The sequence below is a fragment of the Loxodonta africana genome, chromosome 25, assembly GCF_030014295.1.
Source record: "Loxodonta africana isolate mLoxAfr1 chromosome 25, mLoxAfr1.hap2, whole genome shotgun sequence".
Classification (NCBI taxonomy): Eukaryota; Metazoa; Chordata; class Mammalia; order Proboscidea; family Elephantidae; genus Loxodonta; species Loxodonta africana.
Window position 1 is genome coordinate 47523057 of NC_087366.1, and position 20735 is coordinate 47543791.

The window sequence follows — 20735 nt, forward strand, 5'->3', positions numbered from 1 at the left end:
TACACAACAAACTTAATATTTGGAGAAAGCTATGCTCCTAAACACAACTCAGTGAAAAGTAAATATATCTCTGATCATAAGCAACTAGTTACTTTTATTTTTTGAACATTAAAAATTAGCTGACATGCTGTACAGGTACTCTATGGATATTATTCCATGAATACTTGTGAGGAACTCTTGAAGGCAGTCATTATCTTCATTTTATAAATGCAGAAAATTGAGGTTCTTAAAGGTTCAGTACACTGCCTGAGATCACCCAGACAGTAAACGAGAGTTTAGATTTGAACCTGAGCCTGCCTGGCTCCGTGTTCTTCGGGTTCTTCGGACTACTTCACATTAGCTTAGAAAACACCCCTTCTTCCTTGTTTATTGGGTTGTTTAAAAATTGCTTTTCAATTTACAGGGGTATGAAATGTCATTCTGAAAGTAGGTGATAATTATTTTCAGTGGCTTGAGGTTGGTTGGCCCCTGGGGACATGTGTCAGACATTGGCAGGACTCAGCTGCATACACGCCACATCAGATGGTCACACGTGTGGGCAAATGACTTGGTCTCACTGGACCTGCTGTCTCATCCAGAAAATCTTGGGATAGATTAGAGGGCTTTTATAGTTCCTTTAGTTCTAAAATTCTGTAACTGTCTGAGTCTATGAATTGCTTCACCCTCTCCAGTGATGATACCAGGCTGTTCTATTTGACCCTCCCTAAATGTCCCAGCCCTCCCCAAGCAGGAGCTGTTTCCGAGGTTTGTAATACACAGGTACCTCCATTGCTGTTTGATGAGTGGATGAGGGAATGAGTGAATAAATTCATGAATATATTTTTAAAAATTATTGTAAAATATATGTAACATAACATTTGCTATTTTAACTATTTTTAAGTGTACAATTCAGTGGCTTAATTATAGTCACAATATTGTGCAGCTATCACCAAATAGAAAGTCTGTACCCATTAAGCAGTAACTCCCCCTTCTTCTCTTCTCCCATCCCCTGCTAACTACTCATCTACTTTCTGTCTCCATGTATTTGCCTATTCATTTCACGTAAGTGGGATCATACAATATTTGTCCTTTTGTGTGTGGGCTTATTTCACTTAGCATAATGTTTTCAAGGTTCATCCATGTGTAGCATGTATCAGAAATTCATTCCTTTTTATGGCTGAATACTATTCCATTGTATGTATTTACTACCTTTTGTTTATCCATTTATCTGTTGATACTTGGATTGCTTTCACCTTTTTGTTATTGTGAATGACGTTACAACGAACATTGGTATACCAGTATCTGCTTTCAAGTTTCTTGGGTACGTGGTAACTCCATGTTTAACCTTTTCGGGACATGAATATATTTTTCCTGTGCTCTATGACAGTGTGTTAAACTATCACTGTCTTCTCAGTTCCCTCCTTTGTGGTCAATGGAACAACTACAGCCCAATTCAACTCTGAGTGAGGCAGGTGGCTTTTCTGTGAAAACATGCTTGGGGTCTGGTCTAAGGTATCACCCCCTTTTGTCAAAGTAACCTGACAGAGAACATTCCCACTCATTTGGCAAGAATGTGAAACTCACCCAGTAGTAGGAGTAGAGAAGAAAGGGGGTGTCTGCCCAGAGGGTGGGGTGAGAGAGAGGCACTTCATCATTTACCACGATATAATAATTAGCACTCTTTTCTTTTATGGTAAAATAAAAACTACTGTGAGTGAGTGAATCTTGATCAATGGGTAAGCCAGAGTGTGGCTGGAACAAGGAATGGAGATGCGGCTAGAGTAAGGAGGATGAGGAAGGAGCAGAGGAGAAGCAGAGAAACTCTCTTGAAAATGCTCCTTTACATAAAGGGCGACACACTCCACAAGAGGCCAAACTTCCTTCCCAGGTGCAGGCTCAGCAGCTGGCCCCAAGAGAACAGAGTTAAATGAATCCAGACAACCAGAACCTGTAGATAGGCCAGAAAGGAGCCGATTCCCTAGCCTGAGGGCATTTGAGAAAAGTACTTGAATAGTCATTACCTAAAAACAGATAACAAAGATTCAGAAGGGCGAACTCCCTTCTAACTAAGCTGCTTGACCTTTACAGCAAGGCTAAAGACTAGGTGGGTAATGGCGCTGCATTTCAAAAAGTTTACTGAGATTTCCAGAAGCTCCACAGAAGGCCTCCATGTAAGCCCAGGAAGTGGAGGAAAGGCTCAGAGACCACAGACCCTGGATGCAGTGGAGGTGCCTTCCTCAGAAGAAAGGCAATGGGTTTTGATGTCATTAGGCTATTAATTAAGAACCTAAATTGCTCTTTCATTTGGGTTAATTCATGGAAACTTCTTATCTATACACGGATGAGTCATTGGTAGGAAATAAGCAAAAATATTAATTGAAGTTGCTTTTAAGTGATGGGGTTGTGAATTTTTTTCTCCTCCCCCTCCCCACTATTTTGTGTATTTTTTAAAAACCATGTGACAGCGTTACTGCTATAATGAGGAAAAAGAAAAAAACAGAAAAGTAAACAGATGGCCAGTTGCTGTCCTCAGACACCACGGGTACTACAAAAGGAACATAAGTCAAGGTTACTACACTTACTACTTAGCTGGGGAGTTGTTAGGTGCCATGGAGTCAATGTTCGATTCATAGTGACCCCGTGTGATAGGGTGGAACTGCCCCATGGGATTTTCTTGACTGTAATCTTTGACTGAACAATGGATTTGGTTTGGTTTTTAAAAAATCTTTAGAGAAGCAGATTGCCAGGTCTTTCTCCTATAGAGCTGCTGCGTGGCTTTGAACTGCCAACCTTTTGGTTAGCAGCCACGTGCTTAACCATTGCGCCACCAGGGCTTCTTAGCTGGTGAGTAAAACATGACTCTTCAGTGAACTATTAAATATGGTTTGAGCTATAATTCTGGGGAAAAGAAACTGCATTTCTGATATCCTCTTGCTCTGAACAGAAACAATTTAATAATGTAAGTTTGTAGCTAAATTCAGTTATCCAAATCATTGTCTTCATAGAAATATTAGAAAATTAAGGTGGAAAAATACATAGGCAACAGCAAGAATAAGGACAGACATAGCTCGGCTTTACAAAACATGATGCTTTCTTTTTGATCTTCTCAATTAATTGGGGGCAAAAAGTGGAGAATGTTATTGCTACACCACGTGTTTGTTTTAAAATCTTGTCTTTCCAGCACTGAGCACACGCAGCCTCAGGGACCTGTGAAAGAGATGCTGCTACAGGGTTTTATTTAAACAACATTTTACTGTCCTGTGCTGTGTGACTGGCATCGCTGAGAAGCCAGTCTTTCTAAAGGATTTGAAGTCCCTTAAGCTTGTGCCGGTTCAGCTAGGAGCTGCAAAGAGGAATAAACTTCAGGACCTCCTATTCTACCTGACAAAATGTTGGAACTGCCAGCAGATCTGTGTCCCTCAGCTTTCAGACTGTATACTGTGGGTTCCATCACATGTGCACGCGCGCGTGCGCGTGCACACACACACCCCCTCACTGAAGTCTCCCAAAACATCTTCCTCATAAAAGGGCCTTCCATGAGTGCTGGAGATAAATGAAAGGTGAACCAAGCTCACAGAAGTCATCAGGTAGGGAAAGCCAGAGTAAGGCATGATCTTGATTCTTACTCTAAGTCTCTAGGAATATTGATCCCCAAGGAAAATGACCTTAAGGCAAGCAAGGCAACTATTGCTACCAACTAGTAGACTCTTCAGGAGTGCCTGAGTGGTGCAAATGGTTTAGCCCTTGACTACTACCTGAAAGTTTGGTGCTTTGAACCTCCCCAGAAGCACCTTAGAAGACAGGCCTGGTGATCTGCTTCCTAAAGGTCACAGCCTTGGAAACCCTATGGAGCAGTTCTACTCTACACACATGGAGTTGCCATGAGTCTGAACTGACCTGACTACAACTAACAACAACAGTGGAATCTTCAGAGTAAGGAACAGGAAAAAAAAAAAAAAAAAATCATTGCCATCCAGTCGATTACAACTCAAAGCAGCCCTACAGGACAGAGCAGAGCTGCCCCATAGGGTTTCCAAGGCTGTAATCTTTAAAGGAGCAGACTGCAACATCTGGAGCAGCTGGTGGGTTCGAACCACTGACCTATCGGTTAGCAGCCAACCACTTTAACCACTACACCACAGAAGATACCCTTATATCCATGACCTCCACCACACCCCAAGGCCTCCCTCCATGACACATTGGGATGAGCACTCTGCATTTGCAGCTCAGAATTCCCACTGACTTGCCAGGTGTGGAAGCTCAAGTTTGGAATGCGCTCTAAAGTTTATAAATAAATTTCAAAACCTGGCAACAGAAATCTGAGAGCCCAGTGTTGCTTCTCACCCACAACTACAAGAAGCCAAACATCCTGAGCTAAAAAAATCAGGGACACGTATACAAAGCTATTGTTAACAAATGGGACACCATAGTGGCAGAGCCAAGAAGAGCTGTTAGGTAACTCAGCATGCACTATTCTCTGCCTCCCACCCAAGGGTGCACACAGACATTAGACTATTGTGTTCTCTTTCTCTCTCATGCAATCAACCTTCATGTTCGCCCAGTCCTAGCAATGCAGTCTAATTGGTCTCAAGGTGTAGCCTATGGACAACTGCATCAGAATAGTTAGGGAGCTAATTACATATGGATCCTGGATCAACTGAGGAGATTTTTAGAGCGGTGAGGCCTAAGAGTTTGTATGATGATGCATATTAAAATTTCAGAGCCACAGGCCAGGGAGTACTCGGTCCCAGTGGTCTACAGGAGCTGTAGCCAGGTGGGTGGTGGCAGAAGCCACTCTACCTGCAGTACCTCCTCTCATAGTTGCTGTCCTGTTCCAAGGCATAGAATACCCTTCACAGAGAAGGACAGTGACAAAAGGTAATTTCTTTAGCACTTCATAGTCTACAAAGTTCTTCCACAGCCACTGCCTCATTGCATCAATCCCTATAGGCAGGAATTAGAATCCTTATTTTCACAAATACAGAAATTTTGTATCCTAAAAATCCCACACAGTCTTGTCCAAATCCCTACTGTCGTCCTTCCAATTCATCACAGCTTTTTTTTTTTGTTGTTGTTACCTCAAGTGCCTATTGGGACGGCCTTTTAATTTTTACTTTCCCTAGATGAGTAGGTCAGTTGCAGCACATGTAAAAAGCAGCACACCTCCATGGCAGAAGACGAGCCACAGTACTCAAGGACATTTTTGTCAAAACCTTAAGATGGGGGGAGGAGTCAGTGTGTCCAATGAGGCTCAGAGGGAACAGAATAATAGATTCGGGAGTTCCCGCTATAGTTTGCCTCTCTCAAACATGCTGAGAAATCAAGAATTTCCTCCAAATGGATTATAAGTCAGCATCTACTCAGAAGAAGAGAAAATCAAATTCATTTCCATCCAGACAGCAGTGGTAAATTTTCCACAGAGACTGCTCCTCGGGCGGGGGAGGGGGAGGACCCCCAGCACCATCATTCTGTCAAGATAAGCCAAGGGGAGTGGGGCTGCCACTACTGTTTGCTGTAATCGGACTCTGCCAAACAGGATTCTCAGACACATCAGATACATTTCAGGATGGAAAGGCTAAAGCAATGCAGTATTCAGCTGAGCCACCGCGAAGGCCAGGTAGGACCCAATCCAAGGTGACCTCTACTATGAGAGGTCTTCTTTAAAGTAGAAGAAACCACAGCCAGCTGCCTCAGCTGCTGCCTCAATCTCGGGAGAGCAGAGCCAAGAGCTCAGCCTTCTGACTGCAGACATTGTGTGGTGACACTCTTTGCACAATACTCACTTCCCCAGCCGAGGACAAGGACTAGCCAACCACACCTCTGCAGGACCCCTCTGACCTCTCGCCTGCTGCCACCCACCGCCTCTCTGGCCTGGCTCCCCACCTCAGCCTGCTTTCGTCTGGGTTTCTACATCTCCTCAAAACTCTTCAATCAAAAGATGTGCTATAAAGTCTATTTTCAAAAAATCTCTCTACAAAAGACTCTCCAGATCTCTACCAGAACAGAGCTGAGTCCAAGTGAGTGCTTAATACACAGAACTGGATAACGATGAAGACGTGCTCCCTCCGCTGCACCTGTCTGTCCAGGAGGGTGAGAGGAAAGAGACTGCCACTCTCTGCCTAATTACCACAGCCTCTGCCCGCCACCCCACAGGCACCATAGGCCTGATGAGGGAGTGCTCGGGGCTTTGGTGTGGAATACAGAAATCGAGGCCATTGGCTTCGGGACAATGGGGAGGGACTAAAATGTACCAAAGGGAACAGTCAGTTAAAGGAATGGCATTTACAGGGCCTAATTGATATCTTCTTTCCATCTTCTTTTTTTTAATTGATATCTTCTTTCTTTCCATCTTCTTTAGGACAATTTCAAAACTCATTTCTCTTTCTTTCTTGCTACCTCTTGCCTCCCCTCCTCCCACTTTCTCTCTCTCACACGCACACACACACACAAACACACACACACACACACACACAAATGCACACATTTTCCCCCTGAAGCTGCAGGCTTCTGTGCCTGGAGCAGTACACCGTTGAAAGGTGGTGAAGTCAGAGAAAATCAGGGCACACGGCCTTTAAACCTCAAATATCTAACTGAGTGCTGCACATGATTGCAATTTCCTGGGCCAACTGCTTTGTCCAGGCAAAGCTCCCACTCATGTTAATCCTTGGTAGGATTTATCAAATTCGGCCATATGGACAATTTTCATAGATGTTCTTTCAAGAAGCTCTCACAGTTCCTGCTCCACCTTGTTGACTCTCCCTCTCTCATCTTTCTTTTCCCCACCTCGCTCACTTCAGTTACCGGACCACCTTTCAGGGAGGCGTACTAGAAAGAGATTTCTTCTCTCTTATCCCTCAGAAGACAGGAGAGAGTGGTGAGGGTGCCAAATAGGAAAGAAAACTGGAAGAGCTGCCTGGTTCAGTACCAAACTTGCGCCAGGAGAAAACTGTACTGTACCAAAAGCTCTGGCAGGGCACCAGGTCCTGTGGGGTGGGCAGGGTTCCCGGATTCGGCTTCTCACTGATGACTGCATGATAGGGAGCGTGTGCTGTTGGAAAGTGAGTGAGCAGCACACAGCATGGCTAAAATGACAGCAACGCAGCAGCTCTTCGCGCTCTAGGACTCAAAGGACCAGGGTCGCACTTTTTGTTACACATCAGCTTTCTTTCCCACTCACGACAACAAGGAGTTGATAGGCTTCCCCCCTCTTTAATCACAGCCGGCTTGTGAGTAGTGTCTGTGTGTGCCGGGCCCAGCCATGCAGCAATGCTCCTGAAGTAGGTGACGAGAGATGGCAGCACCTCAAATATGTTTGGGGCTGAGACTTTCCTCACAATCACTTTGTACTTCACACATTTGGCCCTTGACCAAATATAAGTCACCATTTAGGCAAATGGCATGAAAGAAGAGATGCTTCTGAGCAAAACATCTTTTACATGGTGGGCACCCACTCAGGGTTGGTTGTATAAATGAATGGACAGATGAATGGATGAAAAGGACAAAGAAAAGGCATCCCTCTCTCAAACAAGCCTAGCATTACCTGAGTAAGCTTTGAAAGTAAAGTGATCAGCAAGGATGGGGCTATGTCACCCTCAGTGAGGACCTCATAAAAAATACCCTGACACATGGGAATTCACCTTAACATAGACAATTAAAGGAAGAAAGTCTACCATCTCTCCAGGTAACCTATGGCAGCATTTGTTAGCCACCACACTTGGGAGCTTTTTCCTTTTCCCTGCTTTCTGCTAGACTGGAACCCCACAGCAGCTCTCAACATCCTCCTCCAGAAGCCTCCAGACCTTCAGCCCATGGTTCAGGTCCTTCTTCAGCTGTTCTTGTCTCTCCTGCTCCCAGATTTACAAGCAGACCCCACCACTGGGAAGTCAATGGATGGGATTTATAAGCAGCCCTTTTATCTGGCCTGCTTCTCTGTCTCAAACCAGCGAGGGCTTACAAAGTGTCTGGATCCATACGTAGCCCTCACTGAACATCTTGTCCCTCTATCCACTTTTCCCTATGCTTTTGTAGGTTTTGTTGTGGACATATCTTTCCCCTATCTCTTCAGTAAGATTGCAAGTTCCTTTGAGAAAGGACTCAATGGTGACAGCTAGAAATAACATTTATTAAGCAACTACTACATATAGGGTCGCTATGAGTTGGAATCGACTCGAAGGCACTTGGTAGTAGGGTACCTGCCAATTGCTCTAAATACATTTTCATTCAATTCCTGTAACAGTCTGGGAAATAGATATATTAATTATTCCTATTTTACATCCGCAGATATCTAAAGTTTAGAAGAATGAAGTAACTTGCCACAGGTTGCTGCAGCAATGGTGTATCTGGGGCTAGAATTCATGTTTCTCTCTCTACAGAAACCCTATGTTGTTTTCTCCTAAACTACTTTCTCCTGAAGGTAGGGACATTTTCTGTGTTAGTCATCTTTGTATCTCTGTTCCTACCTCTAGCACTTAACACAGTGCTTTATACGTAGTATTGACCTAAATATTTGTTAAATTAAACTGAAAGATTACGCACCCTATATAAGCTCTGCCAGGTTTTAAAGATGCTCTGTTGAATCAAGTTGTTTCCTTAGAAGCTGCATTTCCTTTAATTTAGCTTTACTCATGGAAGAGATCTAATACATGCCAACCACTGCTGCCGTCTGTTGAGCACGTACACTGAGCTAATTCAGCCTCTCACGAAATCCACACTGCAGCCCTACAAGGCAATGAGTATGATCTGCAGATGAGAAAATGGAGGCCTAGGGAGATTAACAGGTGCAAGGTCACACAGCTTCAAAGTGCAGTAACCTGGACCTCCGATGCTCTCTCAGGCCCCTTTGACTCTAAAGCCTCCTCTCCGCCATTCATCTTCACTCCCTTCCAGGGCTGGGTCAGCCCTTAGAGGTGATCAACTTAATAGACAGTGACACTAAGGCTCAGACATGTGTGTGAGGTGACTGCCCAAGACAGCAGTGCAGAGCTGGGGCTGAGCCCCCAACTCGGGACTCCTGGCCCAGGGCTCTGTGTCCCACTCCACGGGCTCCTGCCTCCCCGTGCGGTCCCCACCTGAGCGGTCCCCACCTCAGCGGTCTGTGCTCCCCTCTCACCTAATCTAAATTCCATGCTTTCCTCAAGGTCTGAGTCAGGACTCACTTCTTCCAGGGATGTTTCCAGACTGCTCAAACACTCCTACCCACATTCCCTGGACTTCGCCTCTCCTTGGCTTTGCCCAGCTGTATTCAGGTGGACACATTTTCCCATGGAGCGGAGCGTCAGATCCCACTATAGGATCCTCCAGGGAGCAATGCACATGGGCCCTTCCCACTATACCACTTGAACAGCATCCTGGGGATGTGGCAGGAACATGGTAAGTGTTTTTGGACTGGATGCTCCACAGAATTATGTAATTTAAGAGCTGGACAGGCCCTTAGGGAGTATGGGGCTTAACGCTGTCATTTTCCAGAAGAGAAACTGGGACCAGGACTTGTGAAGTGACTTGTCTGGTTAGAGCGCTAATTCATGAGTCAGGTTCACAGCCCAGTCTCCTGCCTTCCAGTTAGTCCTTTCCCACTACTTGGGTGCTGAGCACCCACCTAACCAAGAGTCTTTATGACTTAACCAGCATCTGCATCAGAGTGGTTCCCCAGGCCCTAAATGGGCAAAGTCAAGGAAAGAGATTCTATATTCCGTCTTTTTTTAGGGGGTATGAAAGTACTACCTTTTTATTTCCATAGGGGAGAAAAAAAAGATGAAAAGGAATATTGAACAGAAGGAAATGAATAAAGACAAGTGAAAATTCCCAGTCCTTATCTGGATATTAAATAGCTGAAAGACAAGACCTTGTCTCTCTCTCTCCCCTCTTACTTCCTCCTCCAGCCCCAACACTGCTTGCTCTTAAGGAGTGCCAGGGAAAATGCAATTCTCTCCAGGGTAAAGTGTGAAAACCTGGAGCGGGGCATTAACATTTCATGACCTGAAAATTCTTTAATAAATTAACTTTATCAAAGGATCACTGGTTCCTCACTACCTTGCAAATGAAATCACACATTCTAGAAAATATAGATTCACCTCATTTGCAGGTTTGCTGTATTGTGATAGCTCCCCACATCTCTCTTTCCACTGAAAAGAAAGGATGTCATACATTTTTTACAGCTTTTTACAGTTCACAAAACACTTGAACACTTTTTTTTTTTTTTTTAATGTTTATCCTTACAATAATCCTGGGGAATAGATAAGAAAAGCTATTATTTATTTAATAAATCGACAAATGTTTATTGCAAGCCTACTGTATGTCAGGCACCATTCTAGGCCCTAGGGCTATAAGATTTAACGTAGCAGAGACAGTTCCTGCTCTCCGGGAGTGTATATTCTAACAGGCTCTCCTTTCATGAAAAAGCTGCTGTTGAGTTGACTCCAACTCATGGCGACCTCATGTGTGTCAGAGTAGAACTGTGTTCCATAGGGTTTTCGATGGCTGATTTTTCAGAAGTAGATTGCCAGGCCATTCTTCCAAGGCACTTCTGGGTGGACATGAACCTCCAACCTTGCAGTTAGCAGCTAAATGTGTTAACCATTTGTACCATCCAGGGCCTCCCAACTGAGTCTTCCAAACCAAACTCCTTACCCTTGAGTTGATTCCAACTCATGGTGACCCCATATGCTCCATGTCAACCTTACATGCAGCAAAGCAGAACTGTTTCGTATGGGTTTTTTGGGGGGGCTGTGATCTTTATGTAAGTAGATTGCCAGGTCTTTCTTCCGTAGCACTACAGGATCGGTTCGAACCACCAACCTTTAGACAAATAGTCAAATGCAAACCGTTTGTGCCACCCAGGGACCTCACTAAGCCTTAGGCTCGGCTGGGGCTCAGACTAGGGGTTAAAGCACCAGCCAGAGTCCTTTCAGTTCCAGCACACCCCTACTCTATATGAGCAAGCATTTGTTTTCTCTGAAGTCTATGCCTGCAGTTCTGGTAGTTTTGAATGGCTTCGAGTGTGTATCTATTATATTCAATGGTTCAGTTGGGTGTGCCCATTTGCACACCCAAGTAGTGGGTGTGTCTGGTTGCTTCTGAATATGGTTAACAAATGAACTTGTGCAGAGGGAAGGCAAAGTTAAGGAAGGCCTGGAGAATAGCGACAGCTACCATTTATGGAAACATCATTAGTAAAGACCAGCTGTAGAAAAGGACATCATGGTTGGTAAAGGAGAAGGTCAGTGAAAACAGGAAATCCTCAATGAGATGACACAAAAGCCACAACAATGACAATAGGCTCAGACATACCTAGGATCATGAAGATGCCATGGGACTGTTATACATAAAGTCGACATCAGTTGGCGCCAACTCAACAGCACCTAGCAACCACAACCATTTACGGAGCACCTACCCTGCGTCAGGCTCCACGCTGGTGTTTACCTATATTATCTCATTTATTCCTCACAACACCCTTGCTAGGCAGATATCACCATCTCCATTTTATAAGTGAGGAGACTGAAACTCCGAGAAGTTGAGCAACTTGCTATAGTCACTATGCTAGTAAGCAGTAGTACCAGGCTTCATTCTCCGGTCTGTCTGACTCCAAAATTCCATGCCTTTACACCATACCAGCCTACGCACGCTGAGTTGTGCTGGGCATTGAAAGGTGGGCAGAATTTGGAGGCAAATGGCTGGAATAGGGTGCTGTCTTCTCTTGGTGGAATGGAGTTGATCACCAGCACACTGTCAGCCTTCTAGGGTATGACAAGACCCTCCATGTCCTCTTGATGCCTGCCCCTCATCTGTCCAGGGAAGGAGGTCCCTAACATAAGCCAGAGTGACTGTCCAGAGAAGGCTCCTGTTCTTCTGTCTTAAAAGATCCTGTATAACCTAGTATGAACATATACTGAGAGGTACTGTAAGAGGCCGCAGCACCTATGTGTATAAATGAGCAGGCGATGGGTCTGAGCACCAACTTGTGACTTCTAGTCTATAAACCTATAGAGAACGCTCCTCAGAGGAGCTTTGTGGATTAAAAAAAAAAAAAATCTGTGGCAAGGAGTAATCACAGAATACTGCCCAGACTACTGCAGAAAGTAGAAAGCTTAGTGATAAGTGCTTTCCCCAGCAACACCGAGCTGCTGCTAAGATTTACAGTTCACCACAGTGGCAAAGCTGCACACGGATTCATTAATCTCTCCTTTGAGGTAGGCAACACCAGAAGAGGCATATATTTCTTTCTTCTTCCTCTCCAAATGTACTCTCCACTCACCATGCCCGTATTGAGTTTTAGAACTGGCATTTAGAGCAACATGTAGATTCTTGGTGGGTGGCCTCTTAGCACACACTCCTGCCCTATCCTCTTCACTGGATCACAAGAGTGTTGGCTTGGCTTCTCTCACCACAAATAGTCCTCTACAAATTTCATGTGCCTCTTAGAGACCAAACGAGCTAATCCCAAGTAAACAGTACTTGAACTTCCTAAGTCTGGTCTCATATGTTTGTGTGAATGACACACACAATATTTTAACAAGGGCCCACCCTCAGTTATTGTTTTCCTTCAGTGATAGCTGTCTGGCTAATACATGTCCTTTACAATACATGCAGGACTTGAAATGATGAATGTGCTAAAATGTAGCTGTTGTGTTTACAGTGAGATGGGAATTTAGCCATCACAGATGCACAGGAAGAAATTAAGTGTCCTTCTTCGTCCTTACCGGTAGGAAACCAAAACCAAAACCTGTTACTGTTCAGTCAATTTTGACTCATGGTGACCCCCTGTGTTACAGAGTAGAAATGCTCCATAGGGTTTTCTTGGCTGTAATTTTTATGGCAGATTGCCAGGCCTTTCTTCTGCAGTGCATGGTTCTGAGCCACCAACCTTTAGGTTAGCAGTTGATTGCAAACCACTTGCAACACCCAGGGACCTCACCAAGAGAAAGAAGCTAGCATTTGGGCAAGACATAAGATGTGTTATGGGTCCTCTCAGACCCTCTGTCCATTGCTATTTTGGGGCAAGGCAGTAACTTTCTCTCTCATTTGATATTCTGCCACAGCAGGGGCCAACTCTGCCCTTACAGTTTAGTCCCAGAAGAGCCTTCAACAACTCAAAATTTCCATCAGCCGGAAACGTACCTGTCTTGCAGCCTGCTTTGCTGCGTCATTCACGCAAAGGCTGCCAACATTTAGACTCACTTCGACAGTATTTTTCATTTGGTTGAAGTTGTTTTCAAGTGATTGAAGGTCAAGTCTGGAGCAGGGGGTTATATTAATAAAGCCCCTGTGAGGGTAGCTGCTGAAATGACACTTTAACCCTTCAATGACCAGAGGACAGAAAATATTGCTGGGGAAGGCTCTGTGGGCAAACAACCTTCAAGTTGGCCCTTAAAAAAAGAAATGGTGGTGCTTCTGGAGGACAAGGACTATAACTGCACATGTGTGTGCGGAGGAGAATCTTGACTCACAATTAGGAAGCTCTGAATTGGAAACCTTGCCAGATATCATCCCCAAAACAATCTTAAAGGAGTAGAATTTGTTTCTTCTCTCAGTGACAGAAATAAGCTTCCTAAAGCAATGCGTGGTGTTTTTTTAAAGCTCACTATCTTCCCTGGAAGAGGGAGAGGAGGCCTTTGCCAACTTGCCTTTCAGGCTTAGTTTCTAATGGGTGGGTCTAGACATCCTTCTACGTTCTGTCTGAAAAGGATCTGTCTCATCTAAACTAATGCCTGGCTCAGTAAATACATGACAGGTCAAGAGGTTGGGTCTCATTTATATGGGAGCACCTCTGGGTTCAGAAACTTTCCATAAAATGCGTTTGGGTAGTATACTCCTTCCTCAACGATTACAATCCTGACAGCCTTCAAGCTGAAAATCCACCCTGCTTCAAATGGATAGGCAGCAAAGAGTGGAGAGCACGGCCGCCCCCCCCACGCCCCCCCACAGGAAGTGTGCTCCATGGAGCCTTAGGCTTCCCAGACAGTCAAGTTTGGGAAAACACCCTGCCTTATTTCTAGGGTTCCAAGACATCATCAATTGTAAGCTCCCCATCAATTTAATAACAGTGGATTTTTTTTTTTAAGGAGGGGGTAGTTGGGGAGAGTTACTTGATTAAATGTATACAGTTTTGTTTCTCACTAAATGATAAAAGCCTTCATTTACTTTTATGGGTACTTAACATTTTCTTCTTCAGGATCTCAATCACAGTTTGTATCTAATCATTCTTTGCCGTTGGAGTCTAAAGATTTTCAGAGTCATTTTTGACTACTGGAAGTTATTATATTCAATATCATAGTGACACCCTGCTTTTTACAAAATTTTCATTATCTTTATCTCTTTTACAGCTTTAAGATAAACAACACAATTTTGAATGCTATAAAAGAATATTAGAGTTTCATGTTCTTTGTTTGTTGTTTTTGTTGATTAGAAACTTATGCGTTCATTTTTTCCGTAATTGGATACCATGTCACTGGAAGGTTATCAACTTCTCTTAAGTGTCAGCTGGAAGCTTTTGACACATTGATGCTTAGAGGCTGAGTGATAGTTTTTCATAATGGAAGAATCATGATTTTAAGCACTGTCATACCACCTTCCCCTTGCTGTGAAGTTTTTATGATTCATTCCTAGAGATTTGGCAATTTATTAATTATACCGTCTGACAGAAAATCTGTCTTTACAATGCTGCTTCATAATAATCTTTTTTTTTCTGTAAAATACACATTAACTTGGAATAATTTTAGATTTAAAATTCCAAAGACAGTACAAAGAGTTCCTGCATACCCTTTACCCACTTTCCCCTGTTGTTAACATCTTACGTTACCCGGGTACATAAGTCAAAACTAAGAAACCATATTGTTGTTGTTGTTAGTTGCCATCAAGTCGATTCTGACTCTGTCGACCCTATGTGTGCAGAGCAGAACTGCTCCACAGGTTTTCAAGGCTGTGACCTTTTGGAAGCAGATCACTAGGCTGCTTTCTGGGGTACCTCTGCATGGGTTTGAACTGCCAACCTCTCAGCTAGTAGTCAAGCGCTTGTGCCACACAAAGACTTCTAAACCATAGTACAGCGGGTCCTTTGTATCTGCGGTTTCGCATCTGCAGATTCAACAAACTGTGGATCGCAAATACCCAATAAAAAAGTTCCAAAAAGCAAAACCTGGCTTTGCCTCACACAGAGCATTACGCTGAATCTACCCGAATGAAGTGATGTGCAGGCGTCCCTTGCTGTAGCTTCCCGCCACTTCATAGATTTTTCAGTTTCCGTTCACTCCTGGTTTGAGCATCCTTCCCCTTGACTCTCGTTAGTTTGCTACTTTTGTTGTGTGCACCCTTTGTTTCCATGTCGGGGGCGGGGGGGAAGGCTCCTAAAAAGCAATGAAGTGGTCAAAACAATCCCTCAAAGCCGAAATATGAGAGGGCGGAAGAAAGCAAGAGGAAGAAGTTCAAAGCTAGTAAGGTATAGGGTAGGTACAGGGTCGCTCTAGGGTCGTGACGAGTCAGAACTGACTCGATGGCAATGGGTTTGGTTTTGGTTTCTTGGTAAGGGATGCGTAGGAAACCCCGGTGGTGTAGTGGTTAAGTGCCAGGGCTGCTAACCAAAGGGTCGACGGTTGGAATCCGCCAGGCGCTCCTTGGAAACTCTATGGGGCAGTTCTACTCTGTCCTATAAGGTCGCTATGAGTCGGAATCCACTCAATGGCAGTGGGTGGGTTTTGGAACGGATGGGTGGGTAGTTCTGTGAAGCACTCTAGCCTCACTTCAAGGCTAACTTCAAGATCACAGCCGAATCAGCATCGGCTGGTGCCCAGGCAGCATCAGCATTTCCAGAAGAGCTCAAGAAACTCAGAGAAGAGAAAGGCTACCTTCCAGAGCAAGTCTTCAATTGTGATGAAACACTGTCTACGTATCATTTACATTGTACTAGGTGTAAGTAATCTAGCGATGATTTAAAGTATACAGGAGGGTATGCCTCAGTTATTTGCAAATACTACACCATTTTATATAAGGGGCTTGAGCATCCACAGATTTTGGTATCTGCAGGGGGTCTTGGAACCAATCCCCATACTGAGGGACGACTGTATATTGATTGCTATTAACTAAACTCCAGACTTTCAGAGGTATCACGTTGTATTGAAGGAATTCTGGTGGTACAATGGATAAAGCACTCAGTTGCTAACAGAAAGGTCAGTGGTTCAAACCCACCAGCCACTCCATGGGAGAAAAGACCTGGCAATCTGCTTCCATAAAGATTACAGCCTGAGAAACCTTATGGGCAGTTCTACTGTGTCCTATAGGGTCTATGAGTGGAAATCGACTTAATGGCACACAACAACAACATCACGCTCAGTTGTCATGTTTCCCCAGTCTCCTCTAGTCTGTGGCAGCTTCTCAATCTTTTCTTGACAATCTTGAAGAGTATCAGTCAAGTGAACTGTACACGTCTCCCAATCTGGTATTCTGTAAAATGTCTCCCAATATAGGTTTGTCTGGGGTTTTTATCATGATTAAACTGCAGTTACAGGTTTTGGTAAAATACACCTCAAAGACCCCTTCTCATCACATCATATCAGAGGGTATGTGATAGCCATATGCCACCACCGATGATGCTAACCTTAATTACTTGGTTAAGGTAGTGTTTGCCAGGCTTTTCCACTAAAAAGTATAACAATCCTTTAAAAGACATTAAAAAACAAAAAACATTGTGGTAAAATATATGCAAGATAAGAATTGCCATTTTAATAATTTTTAAGTGCATAACTTAGTGGCTTTAATTACACTCAAAATGTTGTGCAACCATCAGCATTATTTACTTCCAAAACTTTTCATCACCCCAAACAGAAACTCTGTGCCCATAAAGCAATGACTTCCCCTCTTTCCCTCTCCCCAGCCCCTAGTAACTATTAATCTGCTTTCTGTCTCTATTCATTTGCCTATTGTAGATATTTCATATGTAACTGGGATCATACAATATTTGTCCTTTTGTGTCTGACTTATTTCACTCAGCATAATGTTTTCAAGGTTCATCCATGTTGTAGCATGTATAAGAACTTCATTTTTTTTTATGGCTTAATAATATCCCATTGCATGTATGTACCACATTTTGTTTATTTGTTCATCTGTTCATAGAAACTTGGGTTGTTTCCAAATTTTGACTATTGTGAATAATGCTGCAGTGAACACTGGTGTACAAGTATCTGTTTGAGTCTGCTTCCAAGTATTTTGAATATACCTATGAGTGGAATTCTGAGCCATATAGTAATTCTATATTTACTGTTTTGAGGAATTACCAAACCATTTGCCACAGTGAATACACCATTTTACATTTCCACTAGCAGCGCACGATGGTTCCAATTTCTCCACATCCTCGCCGACAGTTGTTATTTCAGATTTTTTTGGTAATAACCATTCTAGTGGGGTTGAAGTATATCTCATGATGGTGTGATTTGCATTTCCCTAGTGACTAATGAAGTTGAGCATCTTTTCATGTGCTTATTGGCCATTTATGTATTCAAGTCTTTGTCCATTTTTTCAGTTGGCTTGTTTTTCTTTTTGTTGTTGAGTTGTAACCATTCTTAATGTATTCTGCATATTAAGGCCTTATCAGGTATGTGATTTCTCAATATCTTCTCCCATTCCATAGGCTGTCTTTCCACTTTCTTGATACAGTTCTTTGATCCACAAAAGTTTTAAATTTTGATGAAGTCCAATTTATCTATTTTTTCTTTTATTGCTTGTAATTTAGGTGTCGTATCTATGATCCATTGCCAAATACAAGGTCTGGAAGATTTGCCCATAAGTTTTCTTCTAGGAGTCTTACAGTTTTAGCTCTTACCGTTTAGGTCGTTGATACATTTTGAGTTAATTTTTTTATATGGTGAGTGGTAGGGGTCAAAAGACATTTTAAGAGACAATTAAAGGATATAAATTAAGATTCAACTTTGGTGGGGCTCCCTATTTTAAGAAGTCACCCAAGGTGCCATCATATGAATAGGAATCTGTGAAGTCTGGCTAAGTCCTTGCAGCTGGGGTAGGCAAAGACAACATGGGCACATCTGAGTCCTCTGCCTGGTGCCAAGGAAGTTGACGCTGATCAGCCCAGTACTAGGGTGAGGCAAGTGAGATGCCAGAGCATGCACTCTCAGGGTCCTACCTGCACAGCCTGAGAATAAGTGCCCCTTCAAACAGTGTACTCAATGGACCTAACTTGCCTCACCCTAGTCCCTGCTTCTGACATCAAATCTAAGGCTTATTCCAACATTAAAAGACACTCAAATGTACAAAGATGTGTTCTGTATTTTAGAATGAAGTGTACTGTAAAGGCTTTGGATTTCTGCAGTAGCTTTTATAATCTACTGTATCTCAATGTGATCACAGAGTCCCTTCTTCTCTTAATTTTATTAATGCACCATGGAGAATCTAGAATAGAGGGAAAGGCACTGAATTGGGGTCCAGCCACTTAGGATCTGGACCTGAGTCTGCCCCTAGTCCCAGCTGTCTGACTGTGGCGGTTTCCTCTGGTGCTTAGTTTCCTCATAAAGGAAACTTCGGAGCATCTGACATCCTCAGCCACAATTCCAACGGTTCTGATGCACTTAAATGGATTTCTTTGACCTCCTGCACAACCCAGAGAAGGCAATGCTTGCACTTCTTTGAATTGTGGATGGACATGCTGACAGTCCTTTAAGAATGACTGACCGTGGTAACCAGACTGGGGAGTAAAAACAGCCTAGACAGGCAACTAAGCACTCAAACACTGACCTCAGCCAGAATCTTATCAGAACCACTCATTGCAACACTGTGAGAGAGGGCAGGCTACGACCAAGTCCTGCTCTTGTGCCCAGCCCCCACTAACCTTTCTGTCCGTTAACTGCCAGCTCTCATACACAGCTGTAATACAATGGACTTCTGTACTCTGATTCAGGATCTTTAATGTCCTCTGAAGAATACTGTACTGACAGGCTCGTAAGCTGAAAATTTAGGAACCAAATTATGATAGAAATGCTGGCCAACCTCATTTCACGGTTTTGAGTAGCCCCAATGGAGCAGTCTTTCTGCTCACAAGATCACAGCAACATACCGAGTAATCACCATTTCAGCTCATAAATGGGAGACCAAAGAGGGAGATCCTAATGTCATTTGAAGCAGGTTCTGCTTTGGCTATTGACAAGGCCTTTTAGGACACGGGTTATATTTTTTCCCTACTAAATGACAGGAACATTTGGTTGGTAGCACACACACACAGGTGTGGAGGGCCATTCGTTACATAAACAACTCTCGTGAGGGGTCTCTGGGGTGCAAATCCCACAGTACAGGAACGAGGGCCTTTTCCATTATATGACAAGGTGAGCTCAGGGAAAACGAGGGCAGCTATTCATTTTATTAAAAAAATCTGTCATCTTTTGTCAGGAGAAGAGTGGTACTGTAGACAATTTATGAAATTTGGAGTTGGATAGACCAGGATTTGAATCCTGGCTCCATAACTCACTAACTCAGTAACTTGGTACCTCAGTCTTCTCTTCAGTAAAGTGGGAATAATCATACCTACTTGACACGGCATCATAAGGATCACATGAGATAATTTATCTAAAGCTCTTTAGCCAGTGCCTGTCACAGAGAAGATGGTTAATAGACATGGAATTTCCTTCCATTGCAAGCTTCCTTTTCACTGTGGATTGTTTCACGGTTGATATACGGTATGATCTAAATTGTACACAATCTTGGTACTCTAACACACTAGTTTTGGGAAAGACTCACAAACCATCTAGAGTGGCAGAAGGCCTTTCAAAGCAGTCTGTGGGTTGTATGGTATTAACAGGAAAAATATAGAAGTTGGTGCCTTGAAATGAGTAGTCCATCTGAACAATTCAGACATTATTTAGGAGACCAAGATGTCTCCTTCTCTCACAACATTATCAGGATGGCCTTTCTCCCTCCTTTTTCTGTTTTCTTTCTACCCACATGGCTCCTTAGCATTTATACTGCCCAGTGGGCAGGAGTGAAGAAGGCAGCTAAATGTTGCTTTGCCACTGTAGTCATGTCCAGTCTACTCTGCGAGTTTGAGAGATGAGAAAAAAGAAAAAAACTCAGGTGGGTTTGCACAAATGGGTTGATTAGCATCCAAATATTTTATGTTCCAAGACGGCTCACAAATCATTGATACGGTTGGTGCCTGGTGACTAGATGGTGATTATCAGAGCTTCAACATTTTAGCTTAGGGCTTTGCCCCTCCTCCCCCGCAGTTAAAATACAGATGTCCTTGGGAAAGACAACTTAAAGCCTCCCAGTCAAGGGACCCCAGTGGGACAGAATATCGGAGATTGGGGTTTTAGAAAGGGCTATACGGAAGGAAGAGCAAGGCGTTGAGCCCCTGAGGGGCTAGAAGAGAGACCACTGGTGGGAGACAGGGAAGGGTGCAAGGGGAATGGCACAGAATAAGAGATGGGGACACCACAGTTTGCTCCACAGACTCGTCCAGCACTAGGGTAGTAACAGACTTCAGTTCTTCATGCGGTTCTGTTCTTCTCTCTCCTTGACCATGACTATAGGTGGATTCTTCCTAGGCAGAGGTAGCTCCCCATTTTCAATGGTTTGGATCTTCCACATATCATCTGGGGGTACCCTGACAGCACAGCACCTGAGCCCATGTGGTCAGACTCCTTCCTACCAGCACCAGGAGCACCAGCTCCTGACAAACATTAGTCACTTTCCAGGGCGCGGCCCATGCAGGAGTCTCTAAAGCCACTGGGAAAATCTATTTTGGCAATTTCTGGCCAATTTAATTA

At 43.6% G+C, this 20735-nt stretch overlaps 1 protein-coding gene across 8 annotated transcripts in view; it reads right to left on the reverse strand.

Moving 5' to 3' along the window:
- SMYD3 (SET and MYND domain containing 3) overlaps window positions 1-20735 on the reverse strand; it is a 783945-nt gene that overhangs the window by 91411 nt on the left and 671799 nt on the right. The window lies entirely within an intron of this gene.